The following is a 14,252-nucleotide window of genomic DNA, read 5'->3' on the forward strand; positions in this document are numbered from 1 at the left end:
CTAACTCATGTAACAAAGTTATGTGTCTGCATCAATTAAGATTGACCACATTTGACAGAATCACCCAAAACTGACCACTTTTGACCGCATCAACCAAACCTGATCATATTTGCTTTGTTTTATGTAACTCTTATCATGTTTATAGTCGCATAGTAAATCTGTAATTTTTTTTTTATGTCAGAATGGATTGTATATTCATAATAATACAAATGATAAAAATATTGGAATACAATGCTAATTTCGTTTACACCAATTTAAAGTGACAGAAAAAGTTTTCTTACCTGAGACTGATTGGTACAACAAAATAATTTATCCGTATCAACCAAAACTGACCATATTTGCACTTTATTATGTACATGATGTAAAGTAAAACACTTTTATATATTTTTATATCAGGATGGATTGTTTAGTATAAATGAAAACAATATTGGAAAAAACAATAATGCTCGCATCAGTTTTTGAATCGTACTCTAAATTCAATAGTTTTGATATCTCAGATTAACTCATAAAACAAAAATATTTGTCCACATCAACAAAAACTGACCATAGTTGATAGCATCAACCAAAACTGACTATATGTGACAGCATTAACCAAAACTCACCATATTTACACTTTATTATGTATCTTAATGTATATATGTAAAGCCGTATAGAAAATCACTTACATGTATAGTTACATATCACGATGGATTGAAAAAGACAGTAATATTGGAACACATTGGCTACAAAAAATCTTTACATCTGTTTAGAGTACCAGCAAGTCCTTTTTTTATTCAAAATATTGAATTGTAAATAAATTTCATTAGTTTCCATATATCAGACTGGTACACCTTATCACTAATTCCGGCTGACCCGGCCGCTTGAACTTTTGAAGCATACTGTGCAACAATAACCTTTTCATTGTGGCGTCAGATATTTTGTTTTATGACGTCAACATTTTACAGGAACCCGTGTGGTATACAGTTATGGCGGACAGATAGCGATAAGGTGTATTTATATATATAAGTCGATCAGTAGTTTGTGATTGTGTTTTTTTTAAACAAAACTATCTAACGGCATCCAACACTCACATGACAGATTTATATACTTTACTTTAAAATAAAAAGGACATGTATGGGAACTTCTCTTCTTGGAATAGTATACTGTTAATATAATTTGAAGAACGCAAAGAACAATGCGTAATTTTGTTTGTATCCTAACGTCCAGGGGAAAATGTTTCATTCATGTTCAAACCGAGTATATTTTTCTGACGTTCCCGACTCCAAGATATCATTTATAATCGTAAGGAACAAGTCGGTTAAATTGACGAGATGGTGCAAATGTATATAGTCTTTTTACGTTAAACAACACTTTTTTCATTAATATCCCATAATTCATCCACTATACAATTTTCGTTTGAACATTTGTCAAACAGAATCTTAAATCATGAATGTTAATCCAAGGCAAACAAGGTTAATTACGATTAAAATTCCATGAATTAAATGCAGAGTCAAATTTAGGAAGTTATTGACTGTTAAAAACAGGAGACGAAGAAACGTAAACAATGATGTTTTATATAAGCAATCTTATAAAAATGTTTCTCCGATGAGTTGGATTACCTTCTGTCCACTTCGATATTTTTACATATTCATGTAACGTTTGATCAGTAAAATATATAGAAAAATCTGCTTTTATATAGTAAAGTAAGTGAAACTGATTTTTTCTTCTAAATTCTACATTGCACTAAGTTCAGTGACGTCATTTAGAAGTGTTGTACAGTCCTGACTAATTTAGTCAGTTCTGATGATAGTTTTACGGTAAGAACTGATATGGACAGTTATACATGTTTAAGACTGTTCTACCCTAGAACTGATTCTGACAGTTCTACCTATTTTCACCACATATTGCTGGTCCATCATGATCAAATGGCGATGTTTTTGTAAACGGTAGTAGGGATGACATATATGTACCAAAAATGATTGTGCCGTTGAATATACTGGACAAGAGTTCCAAATATCATACAGCCAAACAAAAGCTGAAAAGCTTTAAACATTTTTATAAGATTGCTTATATAAAACATCATTGTTTACGTTTCTTCGTCTCCTGTTTTTAACAGTCAATAACTTCCTAAATTTGACTCTGCATTTAATTCATGGAATTTTAATCGTAATTTACCTTGTTTGCCTTGGTTTAACATTCATGATTTAAGATTCTGTTTGACAAATGTTCAAACGAAAATTGTATAGTGGATGAATTATGGGATATTAATGAAAAAAGTGTTGTTTAACGTAAAAAGACTATATACATTTGCACCATCTCGTCAATTTAACCGACTTGTTCCTTACGATTATAAATGATATCTTGGAGTCGGGAACGTCAGAAAAATATACTCGGTTTGAACATGAATGAAACATTTTCCCCTGGACGTTAGGCTACAAACAAAATTACGCATTGTTCTATGCGTTCTTCAAATTATATTAACAGTATACTATTCCAAGAAGAGAAGTTCCCATGCATGTACTTTTTATTTTAAAGTAAAGTATATAAATCAGTCATGTGAGTGTTGGATGATGCCGTTAGATCGTTTTGTTTAAAAAAAAAACACAATCACAAACTACTGATCGACTTATATATATAAATACACCTTATCGCTATCTGTCCGCCATTGCTGTATACCACACAGGTTCCTGTAAAATGTTGACGTCATAAAACAAAATATCTGACGCCACAATGAAAAGGTTATTGTTGCACAGTATGCTTCAAAAGTTCAAGCGGCCGGGTCAGCCGGAATTAGTGATAAGATGTACCAGTCTGATATATGGAAACTAATGAAATTTATTTACAATTCAATATTTTGAATAAAAAAAGGACTTGCTGGTACTCTAAACTGATGTAAAGATTTTTTGTAGCCAATGTGTTCCAATATTACTGTCTTTTTCAATCCATCGTGATATGTAACTATACATGTAAGTGATTTTCTATACGGCTTTACATATATACATTAAGATACATAATAAAGTGTAAATATGGTCAGTTTTGGTTAATGCTGTCACATATGGTCAGTTTTGGTTGATGTGGACAAATATTTTTTGTTTTATGAGTTAATCTGAGATATCAAAACTATTGAATTTAGAGTACGATTCAAAAACTGATGCGAGCATTATTGTTTTTTCCAATATTGTTTTCATTTATACTAAACAATCCATCCTGATATAAAAATATATAAAAGTGTTTTACTTTACATCATGTACATAATAAAGTGCAAATATGGTCAGTTTTGGTTGATGCTGATAAATTATTTTGTTGTACCAGTCAGTCTGAGGTAAGAAAACTTTTTCTGTCACTTTAAATTGGTGTAAACGAAATTAGCATTGTATTCCAATATTTTTATCATTTGTATTATCATGATTATACAATCCATCCTGACATAAAAAAAAAATACAGATTTACTATGCGACTATAAACATGATAAGAGTTACATAAAAAAAAAAGCAAATATGATCAGGTTTGGTTGCTGCGGTCAAAAGTGGTCAGTTTTGGGTGATTCTGTCAAATGTGGTCAATCTTAATTGATGCAGACACATAACTTTGTTACATGAGTTAGTCTAAATATGAAAACTACTGATATTTGTTTTTCATCCGATATTTTGAATAAAAATAGGAAATGCTGGCACTCTCAATTAATACGAAAAATGGTCATTGATTTCCAATATTGCAGTTATTTATATACTACAGTCCTTTGTGACCTAAAATTATAACTGAATAACTGTGCAGCTATATAGATTTACATAAAAAAAGCAAATATGGTAAGTTTTGGTTGATGCGGTTAAAAGACTTTATTACACGACTCAGTCTGAATAATGATGACACAGTGCACTTAGCAGTCTGACCACACCATTACATTGCTCTCAATTGTCTCCTGATTTCGCCACGTCCGCACCACGAATGTTTCGAGCATGTTCAAAGTTGGTCATGCTCATCATGATCATGAAGACTACAACACGACTGTACTTCGACTTTTTTTCGATACGCACGACCGCAGAAAGATCGGCAAAGTTTTCATTTTTTTTCATAGATCGTTGTGCGATCGTGGCTTAGTGGGACTGCGGTATTAATGGTTGGCTCACCTGGCCAATTACGTCAAGCGAGTTTTTCCTATTACTTGACTTCCATAGTCCGTCATACGTCGTTTTGTTAACTTTTACACATATCTTCTCTGAAACTAGTCGACTATATTTTAACATGTTAATCAAAATATCACAATCATATTTTGGGTATCTAGTTGAAACAATTATGTTCCTGTCTGCCAACTAAATTAACCACCAAGGCTAAAAATGAAACAAAGGTTTTAAATAAAAGTTGTGTTTGTTATTTAAAATAAAAACAGTTGTTAATAGAGAAAATCTTACAAAACCATATAGTTCAGAATATGTAGCACTACCCAGAATTGTACGTATCATATGCCTTATAACGATGAGACGAATTTTTATAGTTATTTGTAGTTATTATCCGCACTTGACACTAATTTAAATCATTTTCTTTATTTTTGGAAAAAAAAACAATCACAATAATATATAGATTAAAACTCCTTATAGAGTCTTTAGTTATAAAGTCCCTTTTCACTATTGCTTGCGCATTGGCTTACATGATAACATTATTATAGACAAAAAGACACTTTAAATTATCAATGCAAGAATAAGTTCATAAGAGCATTTAAAATACTAAGTTCAAAAGGACATTACATTTTAGACTTTTGTTCGATTGCACTTAACTAAAGATAGTTTAATTCTGTTGAAGAAATCTTTAGTTTTTCAAAACATGCAGAGCTTTGTACATGTTATAAACAGCTTATTGATAATTATAAACTTCAACTAAATATTCATTTGCACAGATGACAACTAAGTGGCACCAACACACGATAACTTTCAAGCTATTTAAAGTTGTCATTATAATGTAGGTAATTAATATTTGTCTTAACATTATTTTTATTGAACCAAGTCAATGCATCGTCCAGGATGTTTCTTCAAAACAATGATTTCCGTTCTAAAATGAAATACCTTCATTAACCTGTAGGTATTTACTGTTTTTGAAACTTTCATCCCGATTATTCTCATGTTCTGCTAATGAAATAGATAATATAGTAACCTTTTATAGTATTAAGATTAAAAACATAAAATATTTTGACCATATAAAATGTGATATTTAGTATATTCGTGTATGACAGATCGATCACACTAGATTTCCTGACATCAGCATAGTATTTTCCCGAACACAAGGCCAATAGGGCCTTGACAAACTGACCAAACGAATAAAAAAACTACATTGCATTCTGGGCTACGACTAGTTTACTACAGCTTGAAAACACATGGAATTAGTGGGAAAACTGTCGACTACGTTTAATTAAACGACTCTTATAAAACTTTACGACAAAAGAGATGATTTCAGCTTTCCAATTGTGAACTTTCCATTTCTAAGTAGCAACATTCCAGCAGCACCTGCTTACGGGGTATATATCTCCCAATTGATACGATATTCCCGTGCTTGCATTTCCTATCACGATTTTCTTGATAGAGGGTAGCTGCTCACAAGGAAGCTATTAAACCAAGCGTTCCAAATGGTGAAGTTGAAATCATCCCTCCGTAAATTTTACGGACGTCATCACAAAATGGTTGACCGTTATGAAATAACCGTTTCACAAATAATATCGGATATGTTCCTTACGTCGTAACTACAATCCCCTTCCCTTTGATGAATGTGACCTACCGAATTAGACTTTATACCGGATTTGTAATCACATAAGCAACACGACGGGTGCCACATGTGGAGCAGAATCTGCTTACCCTTCCGCAGCACCTGAGATCACCTCCAGTTTTTGGTGGGGTTCATGTTGTTCATTCTTTAGTTTTCTATGTTGTGTCATGTGTACTTTTGTTTTTTTCTGATTGTCTTTTTCATATTTAGCCATGGCGTCGTCAGTTTGTTTTAGATTTATGAGTTTGGCCGACCCTTTGGTATCTTTCGACCCTCTATTATAAAACTTGCTTTTGCTTTGTTTGATGTTAAGCTAGTTTCACACTACCAAGCAGACCAACTCGATTAATCTCGATCAAGACAAACGAAGCGATCGGGAGACTGATCTAGACAAAAATGTCCAGGGTGGTTTACATTGGTCGTCATCGATCTGACATTCTACCCGAGAGTTTTTTGACATTCAAGTGAATATCGAAAATTATTCGAGAACCGGTCGAATTGATCGGGAAAGGATCGTGTAGAGATCGAGTGTGGTCGGAATACAAATAGTTTGCCGATCAGAACTCGACCATTTCGATCTTTTCTCGCCTAATATACGATCATTTCCCGACCAACCAACCATTTTTGGTGAATACTTTATTGGTATATAAATTAGAGTATAGATCAATGGCATGGTTATGTCATTATTTCAATTGCTTTTCCGTGTGTTTGTGTCTCCTTCCTTACTCCTGTGGTTCCATATATAGGATATATATAAATCTTGAACGTAAAAGTCTGTGTTATTTCAAAAGGGAAGCAAGTTGTCCTCCATAGTACAATATTGGTTTTACAAATGAAAGGTAAAACAAATGAAATAAATATGTTTATTAATAGACAATATTTCTCATAAAAAACGTCGTACACATTTTTATATACATTATGCAATGATCAACGAAAGTGCAAACCATAAATGTAAAATTGTCGTTTCCGATGCGATTAAAACAAACCTATCAGCACCGATTAGGGCCAAATCGTAAGCATAAAGATCATTGTAAGGTATAACCTATGATACATTTAAGTATAAACTGATGCTGTTTTATACAGTTTTGTTTGTAAAAAAATTATAATCAGAATCCCTATGGAATTCTAGGGAGACAAGATATCTTTAAATATAAATGACGTAAAAAACATTTTTTGGAAGTTTTGCTTTGGTCTGTAATATATTAATAAATGGAAATGCGGGATACAAGTTGATTAATATTGAATATGGGTTTTTATTTAAAACTCACAATTGCACAGCTATAATAGTTTTAAGGGTAACGTGTCAATGGGTACTCGATAAATTTCCACCAAATGGGTGTTGTATTCCTATTGAAAATAACATCAATCAAATAATTTTCAAAATTGATAACATTTGTGTATTCTTTTTGTTCCTTTAGCATCTTGGTGGCTTGGCACACATGCTACTGTCGATACATGTGCAAATAGGTTAGCAAAAGTGAAATGTCATTCTTCCTTCCGAATTAAAATTGAAAATGTCAAATCATACAGTGATAACAGTGAATGTGCTAATATCGACACTTTTTCTGCCAAAAGACGTCTTATATCATTATGTAATGAAAAAGCTAGGTGTGTACCAGATACAACCAGGCAGTCGAGTCTTTTTCATGAAAGATATGCCATTTTTTCCTATTTGTGTAAAGGTAAGAAAAATTACTAGGTATTTGTATTGAATAAGCAGTGTTGTGTGTTGGTTTTTCTACATTGGTTAGAGGTATGGGTGGGTTGAGATCTAACAAAATAAACTTGTTTAACCCCGCCTCCTAGTTGCCACTGTCCCAGTTCAGAAGCTTCTGGCCTTTGTTAGTCTTGTCTGATTTTAGATTTTAGTTTTTTTGTGTATATTTTGACAGAGCTATGAATCAATTAAATTAATGTCATCACTCAACAAATTTTACGGTCGCCATTATGAGCTGATTGGCCATTATGACAAAAGTGTGTCAGGAATCATATCTGATATTCTTCCTCAGTCATAATAACTTTCAATTATTACCGAACTGAACAAAGAAATAACACGACTGGTGCCGTATACGATTCAGGAAATGCTACGTCTTCCGGGTCTCCTGATTTCACTCACGGTTTTTAGTGTTTTTTCTTAATTAGTACTTATAATTGTTGAAGTAAATGTCGTTTGGTGTTTTGTTTACCCCTTGGTTTTGGTTATTATTGCCTTCAAATTAAGTATGAGGTTCATCATCATTGAACTAGTTTACATTTTTGTTAACACGCCAGCTGAAGTTTCTCGCTGTATTGGAGAACCATTGATGGTCTTCAACTGTTGATTGTTCTTTGGTTTGGTTGTTGTCTCTTTGACACATTACCTATTTCCATTCTCAATTTCATGTTTAAATGACCCGCTCTGCATATTAAAGATTTCAGAAAAATTATTACAATATACATTTAAGTAAATTTTATAAACAATTTAACGCATATTTGTCTTGTTACAAAAAAAATCTGTTTACGAAACGACTTTTTTTCTGAAATCAACTCTCTTAACTAGGTCTCTAAAAATTGTTGAAGACATTGTGGCTAAACTTTTAATTAGAGCATGCGATATCGAGGATTTGTTGTTGAGCGAGAACTTAAACTTCATTAGTTTGGCACAGTAGTTTTATCTTTCCAAATTGTCTTAAACAATGCTTACGTTTTACGCTCTTCTATTTTTTCATTTTATTGTTAACATTTTATTATACTGGAATGGAATATAGCTTACAATACGATTTGTGTTTGCTCATATTATTTGGCCTAACAATTACTTGTGCGTTCACCAATTCATTTGATTCAACGTTATTAGGAGCATCTATAAGTGTATTTCGTCAAGATAATTTCAAGTGAGTTATATGCTATGATGTAATTCATATGATATTTTTTTCGAATAAGCATTGATAATCTGCAACAATTTCCTTTCAGAGCCAACAGCTCCTCAGACAACAGAGAGAATACACCCCATAGCATCTGATTCCGGTAAGAAATCTTGTATTATGCATTTTTTTTATTATTTGTATTTAAACCTGTTTTAACTTGGGATATACTAAACTCTTTTCTAAATTAACAAAAACAAGGACAAAAATGTAAACTTGGTTTTTTCAATCAAACAGCTAAAATCATAAGTTATTGTTTTCATAAACGGCGTTTGCTTTCCAAGTGTTCCTAAATAATACATTTACGTTTGTGAAATTATAACTTTTTGTACTGTTATTTTCGGATTTGTTGTACGACAATGTTTAATAACTTTGTAGCTTATCTGGTCTTTCACATATTTGCTTCGAGTATCAATAATATGTCCCGTATGTGCGGGTTGCGCGTAAGGTGTACATCTTTTTAATCAAGTTATCTATAAGTTTTTTTTTCAATATGCTTATGGTTAGTTTTTCTTCATGTTAGCAAATGTTATAAGATGTCAATATCAACCGTGTATTGTAACATGGTGCTTATATGTTTGCATGTTAGTTAGACCTATCGTAAACATGTAAATATGTGACAAATATCATGTACATATTGTAAGATATCCTACTAAATCAATAAAACGGAAGATGTTTGTATGAGTCGATGTTTACTTTTAAATGAAACAAACGTGTAAAAGAATAAAATTTGAGCTGGCATTCAAATTTGTTTTACAACATTTCACGCGACAGAGTTGTTTCAAGTATTTACGAGAGTTAATACAGTCTGATTTCTTTTTCGATATAAAATACCGATATGTCTCCATATCACAGAACTTGATTCTATATTAATTCAAGTCTTATAATGGATGGCAAAAGCATGGGTTTTATTGTTCAACAAAATCTTTTCGCATAAAGCACTTCATGATCAATGTGATATGTACAATATATTTTAATATGGTGAAAGTGTTGATGATGATGATAATGATGATGATGATGATGATGATGATAAGAAGGAGGAGGAGCAAAAGAATGAGGCAGAGGAGGACGAGGTTGATTTGGATCTGCAAAAGTGGTGTTTGCTATTGGTCAATTTATTGTTTGAGTTGGCTTTATTTAGTTGTTTTTCTTGAACAAATATTTCTTGTACTAAATTAATAAGGCCTACCGTCTTGCTTTCGTATATACATATATGCAGTTGAAATTTTAATTCTACTCCAATTACAACAATCGATATGAGAGGGAAAGATTACGTTATGCCAATCATCAAGTTTATTACATTTTATTTATGTTTTTCATCAATATACCTATTATTATCATGAAATAATCTATTGTGACATTTTGTTCTTAGATAAGGAAAAAGACATGACAACCATCTCTGCTGAATATGCTACTGAAAAATGTAAGTTGCAAACAATTCTCATCTTATTGATAAAACTATGATTTACTGAATGTCTTCATGTAATTATGTCCTCAATAAAGCAGATTACAACAGAACTACTCGTACGCATATGACGAAAATAACCACAACTTCATGAACGGAAAGTGCAAATCAACATGGTTGATTGATGAACATGATGAATGCAAGTCAACTATAATGACTATTGGTTGATAAGTTTGTGCGATTTATCGGAAGTGCACACATTAACAGTTCTCTTGGTTAACAAATAACAAAGTATTCTTTAAAAAGTTAATCAGAAAGAAAGCGCTTTTTTTTTTGGAAGTATAAGAAGAAAAAAAATGAAAACTTACAATGTACTTTTTAAATATCATGATTTTCTTCATAAATTGATTGTCTTTGTTCATTGTGAGCTAACACATACATATCCGATTCAACATATCGGTCTTGCACAAAGTATGATGTATTTATTTTATAATATTCATTTATAGCAGCCATCAAATACTATTGTAATGGTTACTTTTTATTGTATTTTAGTGATAAACTTTTAAAGCAAAAAAAATCTTAATTTGTTTTACATGTTTTAGGCACAGAAAGATCAAGGAAATGTGTAGCAAATCTGACTTTAGTTAATTTTTCGTCGTCTGTTGGATCAGGATCCTTAATCTTAGGTAAACATTACCTTACTGGGTGTATAACTTGAAAGAGATAATGTTCAAATTTGTGTTTCGAGTTCAAGTTCGAATTTCTTTTATAGTATGTTAACCTAGATGCTTTTGATATTGGCAAATTTGTACTCCGAAACATTGTGATCACGATCGAATATCAACGTCTTAAACAATGAACTTGTAATTACTAAAAAGACGCTGTTTGCACATAATGATCTTTTAATGCTAAGCATAAATAATTAATCACTAATACTACTCCTGGCTCAGAAATTTAAGTCAATAAGTGATAGCAAGCAACACATGTACAACATTCAGGTCTCGTGATTGGTTATTGTCGAGTTCATTTTTACTTCAATATTTAAAAGCCAAACATGTTTGTTTTAGGCATACAGGATATTCTCAAAATGTATTTTTTATTGAATACGATAAAGATGTTGTTATCCTTAAAAATTTTAAAACCAATTTCAAATAACACATATATTTTTTACATTTCAAGGAGTTGCTGTAGGTATACCAGTGGCGATTTTGGTAGTGATTTGCATCATCGTTGTCATTTGGATCTTACGACGAAGGTACGATACAAATTTCTGTTGAGGTCATGTATATCTCTATAAAAAAACTATATGCATACTATTATTGAGATGTAGATATCAAGAATACTTTGCAAGTTCTAAGGCACTCGTTACTATATGAATCTGAATATTTAGTCATTTGAAAATATACTTTTTTCCTTTCCGTAATTATTTCTGTTTTTATTTTGAAATCTCAATAGAGGGATCATTTCATTTGATTCTGGAAGTATCATCTTTAAAGTTTTCTTTATTAATTATATTCTATTGATACTAATAAATATGACATGGAGAGAAATATTCGATTTGCATAAGGGGAGAACGCGAATTTGTGATAACTTAATTATTTGATAACAAACAAGATTACATGTACATATATCTCTTAGTTTTAAGAACTACATGTAGCATGCTATGGACGTAATCGAATACTAAAGTTTTGATTATAATCAAATTAGAAAATTTGAACATCAAACCGATTTTAAGCATCCGGTTTGATGTTGAATATCGAATAACGAATTACGAACTGGCTGCTAACTTCACATACATCAAATGTATGCCGTTAGGTTTCTCGTTTGAATTGTTTTGCATTTGTCATTTCATAACCTGTTACAGCTGACTGAGGAGAATGGACTTTATTCGGTGTTGGCGGACGTGCAGTGACTTATAGTTGTTAATTTCTGTGTCATTTGATCTTTTTGTTAAAAGATGTCCATATGCAATCATACAACATATAAATACAGTTATCCAATTGTAGGTATACATGGATTAACGCTGACAAGGACAATAAAGAATCTTTCACAACTAACGTAGAAGAAAATAGAAATCAAGCGATTGAATCCTATGAATGTACAAATGTTGCTAGGAGATTATCTGACCACACTTACAACTTGCTTGGAGTTGTTCAATTGAATGACAGGTCAATGGACATTAATTCCCAGAATGAAAATTATGAATATCTAACAGAAAATACTAAAAAGAATAAAATTCAAGAAACTGGTGTCTATGAAAATACAAATGTTGGTTAAAAATATCTTACCACACCTACGACCCGCTTAAATCTGTTTTTTAATTGAAAAAAAGTCGAATATTGGAAATTCCTGAATAATTTCTCTTACAAATTACATAAACAATAAGAAAACGTTTTGTTATTGTCGCCAATAAAGAATAATTCCGGATAAACATGTACATACGACATTATCACAGTACTAATATAGTTACGAATTGATACTTTTCTTTGTTCATTTTAATTTTTAATAGAACCACATCACATTGACGACAACACATACACTATTTATAAGAATAAATTAAAATGTTACGTCTTGTGATTTTGTTCAGAGTGTAAATGCTTTGCCCGAAGCATATTCATTTGTTTTTTTATACGCTCATTGTTTGTCATCGACTTTCTCTTCGATTGAACCAATCAGATTTGGTTTTTTTCATTTATTAAAGAGATGTATGTCCTGCAGGGATGTACGGACAACAAGATTGAGTTTGGTAGTATTAGAAAAAAGAAAGCGTAAAAGTACGCCACTTTATGTTATTCAAATTTAAAAGCAGGCGGTGACTGCAAAATTTATTATTTGTATACCAGCAAAATTGTCTAGTCAGGTCTGTGTATTCTCAATTGTCTGACAGCTAAGAATACATTTTTAAAACTACCAAGGCAGATTCTGTTATATATTTGAACATCAAGTAAACATTTTATAGAACAGTGTGAAGCACGAGAAGGTTGCATCAACCGTTCATGAAAATGTTAACAAGTAACATTCGAACCTGAAATGATTCAACATATTAAGAAAATCTTTAAAACTTGTTTATGGTGTTGACATGAATATCAATTATATGGTCATTTTTATAAATTTTCTGTTTACAAAACTTTGAATTTTTCGAAAAACTAAGGATTTTCTTACCCCAGGAGTAGATTACCTTCGCCGTTTTTGGCACAACTTTTGGGAATTTTGGATCCTCAATGCTCTTCAACTTTGTATTTATTTGGCTTTTTAACTATTTCGATCTGAGCGTCACTGGTGAGTCTTATGTAGACGAAACGCGCGTCTGGCGTATAAAATTATAATCCTGGTACTTTTGATGACTATTATGTATATGTACGTTTGGTCTCCCACCTATTAATACCCAATTCTTACCCCGCAATACGTTCACAGTATGTAACCCCTGGTGATTTTTGCCTTTAAATAAAAACATTCTCAATTGTCACCCTTTAGATATTACATAATTTAAGGATCATATGAATACACAATCAATCAGAAGAGAGTGCATATATCATTTAATTTAGAGGTTTTTTTTCTTCCTCAAGAAAGTAATCAAAAATGCATTACTGATCTAAAAATATGTAATCTGCTGCACTGTTATATCTGATAAATCATCTCCCTCCTGTGGTAAATAATAAGAAAGTGTATATATCAAATTGTTCAAGGAATATATTATTTAGTCAATATTTATTATGTATTTGATATATACTTTGTTGGCACAACTTTTTGGAATTTTGGGTCCTCAATGCTCTTCAACTTTGTGTTTGTTTGGCTTTTTAACTTTTTTGATCGGAGCGTCACTGATGAGTCTTATGTAGGCGAAACGCGCGTCTGGCGTATAAAATTATAATCCTGGTACTTTTGATAACTATTTTCTACTTTCTGGAAAATATATTAAAAAAATGCATACTTATTCAATTTTATAAAAATGCCCTATTTTCAAATACTGTATGTGTTATATGTATAGTTAGTTGGTACCTAATTCATTATCCATACTTGGACTGCGCCTAACGGAAAGCACAATAAATTAACAGTTAAATCAATGGAATTTAGCATTTTATAGTACTGATATTTGAAAAAAGGAGCAGTGTCTTTATTCAACACCAGGCTATGATACTGAAATGTAAATGATTTCATTATTCATTGTTCATTGCTAAGTGCTTAAAAAGTATTACTTATCTATTTTAAGACTCACT

The sequence above is a fragment of the Mytilus trossulus genome, chromosome 7 (genome assembly GCF_036588685.1).
Source record: "Mytilus trossulus isolate FHL-02 chromosome 7, PNRI_Mtr1.1.1.hap1, whole genome shotgun sequence".
NCBI lineage: Eukaryota > Metazoa > Mollusca > Bivalvia > Mytilida > Mytilidae > Mytilus > Mytilus trossulus.